The following is a 6,000-nucleotide window of genomic DNA, read 5'->3' on the forward strand; positions in this document are numbered from 1 at the left end:
CTTGAACATCTGGCCTCTAATGAGAATATGTTGATAGAGCTGCCATGACCCGAGATGAAATGAAAATCGGCGGATGCATCTATTTGTTTCTCCCACTACACAAACATTATAAACACTGCTTTTCTGGAGGGAAAAAGCATTTCAACATGGCGCTAATTGCTTCAAGCCACACCTTGACACACATACCAAATGGGAGTAAAAGTATATCAGAGTCCACTTGAGTAATATTAAGGATATTATGTGGTAATTTATTTCAGTAGAAATGTGTCCAGAATGTAGGAAATGTTCCAGTGAACAGATCACATCTCAGCTGTGTTGGTGTGGATTGGTGCAAATTAACACTGGATCAGATGCTATCAAGTCCTGCAGTTGAGATAAGTTAACGTGTAAAAGCGTGACCTAAATTACTTACAGGGGTGACTGGTCCTAGCCCCACCTGTTGTCAACAGAAAGAACTGCAACAAAATTATTTTGATTTCTCAAAGATTACGTCCTATAGTTTATTCTATATTCTAATTTAATCTATGAATATAGCATCTTCCTAAATTGCATATCATTTGTGTTAGGATTTTATTTCGTGTTCATTGGTCCCTGCCTTGCTGCTTCAGACTGCATTCTACCGAATTGTAGTAAGTCATAGGCTAATCGTGAATGTGGGGCTAGCCCCTCTCTCTCACAATGCAATGTACATTGTAAGTGTGGAAATATTAATATGCATGCTCAGAATGTTAGTGTGATCAACATAGATCACACAAATTTGATGCCAAGTGGGGCTGACAGCCGGTAGCCCCACTACAGCATCATTTCGTATTTCAGACCTGATTGGCTGTCTGTCTGTCTGTCTGTCTGTCTGTCTGGCACCTTCATTAGTCGGCAAGAAGAGCGAGGAGGGTAGATTGTCTTAGCTAGCTTGTTAGCTTCACAAACGCCAGATAACTTGAGAAAATGAATAAAGTGGATTTCATACTCAAGCACCTTTTTGAAACCCTTAATTTGGAGGAGAAACTTGAAGTTAAGCGACTTGCTGCCCACCAGCCACGGGATATGGTTAACACTCAAACTGCTGGTAAAAATAACCACAGGTTTAACGTGGAGTGGTTTTTGAAGAAAAAGTGGCTAACGGTGAGCATACAAAAGAAGGCACTCTTCTGTTTTCCATGTCTGCTATTTGGTGGAGATGGTACTTGGTTGAGGATGGGTTACAAAGATTTGAAACATCTTTCTGAGAGGATTGCAAAACATCTGGACAATGCTGTGAAATTGGGCTTACTTGTAAGGGTAAATGTTGCAGCCCAAGTTGACAGTGCATACAGGCGCTCTATTGAGCAGCATAACAAACAGGTGGAGGAAAACAGGTACGTTCTCAGTCGGATCATAACATGTATTAAACTGTGTGGAAAATGTGAAACCGCACTGCGGGGGCACGACGAGTCTGTGGATTCCCTGAATCCTGGAATATTCAGATGCATTTTCGAGACTGTGTGAGGGCAATTTGAGACTTCAGAGGCACTATGATGCTCAGCCCATCTTCAAAGGGACATCTAGCACTGTACAAAAATAACTGTTAGACTGTATGTATGAAGTGTACAGGGAGGAGATAGCCAAGCAAGTGGACACGACATCATGTGTTGCCATACAGGCAGATGAGACAACTGATGTCTCCTGTAAATCACAAATGGTGGTTGTGTTGCGATACATGTTGCCTGACAATACAGTGACAGAGTGGTTTTTGGAGTTTGTGGAAGTCAAAGATAAAACTGGACTCTGCCTCTAATAGCATCAAGGGTGTGCTGGAACCACTGAATCTGGGAGAAAAGCTGATCGCTCAGACTTACGAAGGTGCGGCTGTAATGAGTGGAAACGTCCGAGGGGTACAGACGCTAATGAACGAGACATACCCACATGCTCAATTTGTTCACTGCTATGCTCACCAGCTGAACCTGACTTTGCAGCAACTTTGTTCAGCAAGGATGAGCATCCTGAAGGTGTTTTTTGCATATTTAACTGCTTTTGCCACCTTTTTCTCTGGAGCTCCAAAACGTGTTGCAGCACTTTGCTGAGGCAACACAGAGACGCATTCCAAGGCCACCCGCTGTATGATGGAACTTTAAAAGTAGAACTGTCAATGCAGTTTGGGAAAACCGGGCTACGCTGCTCCTGTGTATGGAGGACGTACGCACACTACCAGGATGGGATGAGGCCACCATAAGTGAGGCGTACAGCCTGTCAAAAACTCCAGGACCGAGCCTTTCTGCAGCTGCTGGATTTTTTTTTCTTCCTTATGCCAGAAGTTAATGTTTTATAGAACACAAAAAAACAAAACGGAGAAACGCAAAAACTGAGCATCGATGCATCTGGGATTAGCAGTGCGCTCACCCGTTTCAAGGAGAATGTCCAGAATATGCAGAAGCAAACTGATGAATGGGCTGCCACCGTTCACAATGGAACAGACGAGCCAGGCCGACGAGTAACCAACACAGCGCTGGTGATGAAGGAGGCATGCGACACAGTCATCTCAAAGGAGGAGCAGAGGTTTTCACAAAGTGACCACCTGATCGCTGCCAAGCTGTTTGACAGCTCGCTCTTCTCACAGTTTGTCCTGTCATTCCCTACATCTGAGCTTGACTGTGCGGTGAAACTATGGAAACGAGGAAAAGTTGAAGTCTGAGCTGACCACTCTGTACCGCCACACTGAGCTTCACACTGGTAAGACGGCCCTGTCTCTGTTAAGATCCATCCATAAGAACAACCTAGTGGAGGCTTTTGCTGAGACAGTCACTCTCTTCAAGTGAGCCCTCAGCCTTGGTGAGTGATAGTATATTTTATCATCCTGCCTTTGTGGTACTGGTCCATGCATTGGTCATATTTTTGTGCTGGATCGATTGATATAGATGGTGATGAGTGTCAGTGTGTCCATGCTTATCTATTAAAGTTGTTCTCATAAAATGGATCCGTATCCCAGAAAGTTATCTTACCGCTTTGTCGTGGACTTCAGTGGTGTTGAGCTCATTGCTGTTGGCGTATGGCCCTGTAGGCACATTGGTTCTGAGCTTGGTTGCATTCCTAATTTAGGTTTTTAAATGTGACAGTGGTAATTTTACATGTGTGAGAGAGAAGGAGAGCAATTACACAAGGAGGTCTCTTTCTCTCTCTCTCCAGTATGTGTACTACAACTCCTGGTAGAAGCAAGACTCTCTGTCATTAAAAGTGTTTTGTGGAGCCACGCTATTTGTTGATGTGTTAAATAAAAACATCAGTAGCAAGAGGGAGTTTTGTAGCTTTTCTGGTATGTATCCTATATTTTGAAATGTTTTGTGCAGCACCAATATTTTACATAACAAAACGCCACTGCTTACCTGACATTTCTGCTGAACAGATCAGGGTACTTCATCAACCAACTGTAAAAAGATATTGGTTACCTTCTGCCAAGTTTATCTGAGTTGTATATCATTTACCATGCATTTCTTTTTGAATGTTTGAAACTCTTTCCCAATAAACTGGCCATTACACTGTTATAATTTTTGTTCTTTGTATGGTATGTTGTTTTTTCATTTATTGATTTTTCTACAGTGTGAGATTTTAATAAATGTGAGCAAGAGTGTACATTCTGAAGGGGCTAACAAGGCCTCTTGTCTGGACTTGGGGACTGTGGAGAGACCTCTGTCACCATGTCTTGTGTGGTATTTATAGGTTTCCAAGTTGTGTGGTATTTTCTCTTTCTCTCTCTCTCTCTCTCTCTCTCTCTGTACATATGTCTCTCCATTTTTCTCTGTCTTTCTCTATCTGTGTTAAGAATGCTGTTCTCTGTACACGAGTTGGTCCCTGAAGCCTACAGGTAGAAGTTCAGGAACCATAAAAAAATAGGTCTTATGTGGAGATTGCTTGGGAGAAACAATGCACCGTACTGAAGTTTAATATGCATTTTAAAGTAGCTCTGCAATCGTAATTTGCTGTGAAAGGGTTAACCTTGGTCATGGGAAATGACATTGCCGGAGGTCTAGCGAGGCAAGGGTTTGACACTCCTGACTCGGAGCAAGTCCCACCTGCTCCGAGTCACTCAAAGGTGAGCTCGGTGTTGTGTATCCAGCGTGTGTGGTGACGCGTGCACAATCACGTCTACACGGGGCGATCCCAGTTGTATTGGCCAGGGAAAGTGTCTGAAGACAATGAGGAGGACGTTGTGTTTCGTAACACTCCTCAGCTGAGTGCACCTTTGAAGAATTCAAATGTTAACATTTTTCTAGACTGTATTTATCCATGTTTTTGTCAATTCATATTTTCATGTCTACAAAAACATTTCTTTTAATAAAGGGATTATAAATAACGAATAAACGTTTATTTTGTTTTTGAAAAAAGTTTTGCAACACAAAATACATGCTCACAGGGATGTAAACATGTGTGCAAACAGTTTTATAGAGATGCGCTTTATGTATGTATAGGACATTTCTGGACACTTTGATTTCAAGTCATAAACATGTTACCAACTCTTGACATGTCGCATTCATATTTATTTCAGAAGTAGATGAGATGTTTGCTAGTGAGTCCTTGTTTCATGTGGATAGTTTCTGATATCCCTGTGAAGAGTTTGAGCAAGGGTGTGATTTGACTACAAATTGAAACCTCCAACTATTCAACCCTTTCCTTTCTTCAGGGAATCTGGTCTGAGAGACTTATCAGCTGATTATTAGCCCTTGATTATGGATTTGGGAGTGCCTGTTCTGGGCTACAACAAAATGGTGAAGTGTCCGCTCCCTGAAAGGGTTTGATACATCTGAAAAACGTCAACATTTGAAAACTAAATTCTCTACATAAACTTCTGAATTCACTGTAAAGAATACACAAAGCTCATTTAAAAAATATTTTATGGATGTTGTGCTTATGTAAAGAATAAATGCATTACATTCTGTTTCATGAATAGGTGAATATACAGACGGGTGACTAATTAAAGGAAAAACCTGAATAAATGAGTGGAGGAACATAATTTCCATTCACGTGTACTGATACAATTAACAACCTATCAGACTCTGAGGCATGTATAAAAATGCTGTGCAGGCCCAATAAACCTCCATTATGAATCAAATTGGCAAGAGACAAGGATCTAAGGGTTCATTAATTGGACGGCACAGATAGCAGGGGCTTCAGTCACAAAGACTCAACTGGTTACTGTTTCAATAGGAAGAGTAAGAGAAGTTAGATCTGCGTTTAGATCCGTGGGACAGACATCACTATATAGGGTTGGGAATGTGTGTCCAAAGCACACATTCAATGACTGTGACGCTCATGCATTGTCGTAATATGCTAGGAAAAACAACAGTAACTCTTTCCCAGGTGACTGAGAATGTCAGTGCAGGATGTGATCAGACTGTTTCAGCAAGAAGAGCCTGTTGAGAACAACACAGAGAGGGATATTATAGTAGAGTTGCAGTGCATGAACTCCTCATTACATAGGTTTTTCCTGTAATTTGTCATCCATCTAAAACAAAAAGTGTCTCAGTAAGGTGTTGAGCCACCACGAGACACTGGAACGGCTTCAATGTAATTTGGCATATAGATTCCACAAGTCTCTGGAATTTTACTGGAGGGATGGAACACCATTCGCTCAAAAGATATGCCACAGACCATGATAGGATGTTAACTGCTCTTTCAAAAGATATGCCACAGAGCATGATAGGATGTTAACTGCTCTTTCAAACGACATGCCACAGAGCATGATAGGATGTTATTACTGCTTTATTGTATAATTCAGTACACCTGTATGGTAGGGTTGCAGTACTGTACATAAACCCTTGATTTCTTTAAGTTTTCCCTTTAATTTGTCATCTCTATGTACTTGGTAGGCTGTGTGTTTCTCCATTCAATACCTCCTATGTGATCTTAATGAATAATAAGAATGTGACTGTTACAGTACTAGTGGCTCTACTTAAACATACATGGGGCATTTCATGGTCTAACAGTCGATTTCCTCTTCCATCTAAAACTTGGAATTGCAATTGTCTGAAA

The sequence above is a fragment of the Esox lucius genome, chromosome 24 (assembly GCF_011004845.1).
Source record: "Esox lucius isolate fEsoLuc1 chromosome 24, fEsoLuc1.pri, whole genome shotgun sequence".
Lineage (NCBI taxonomy): Eukaryota > Metazoa > Chordata > Actinopteri > Esociformes > Esocidae > Esox > Esox lucius.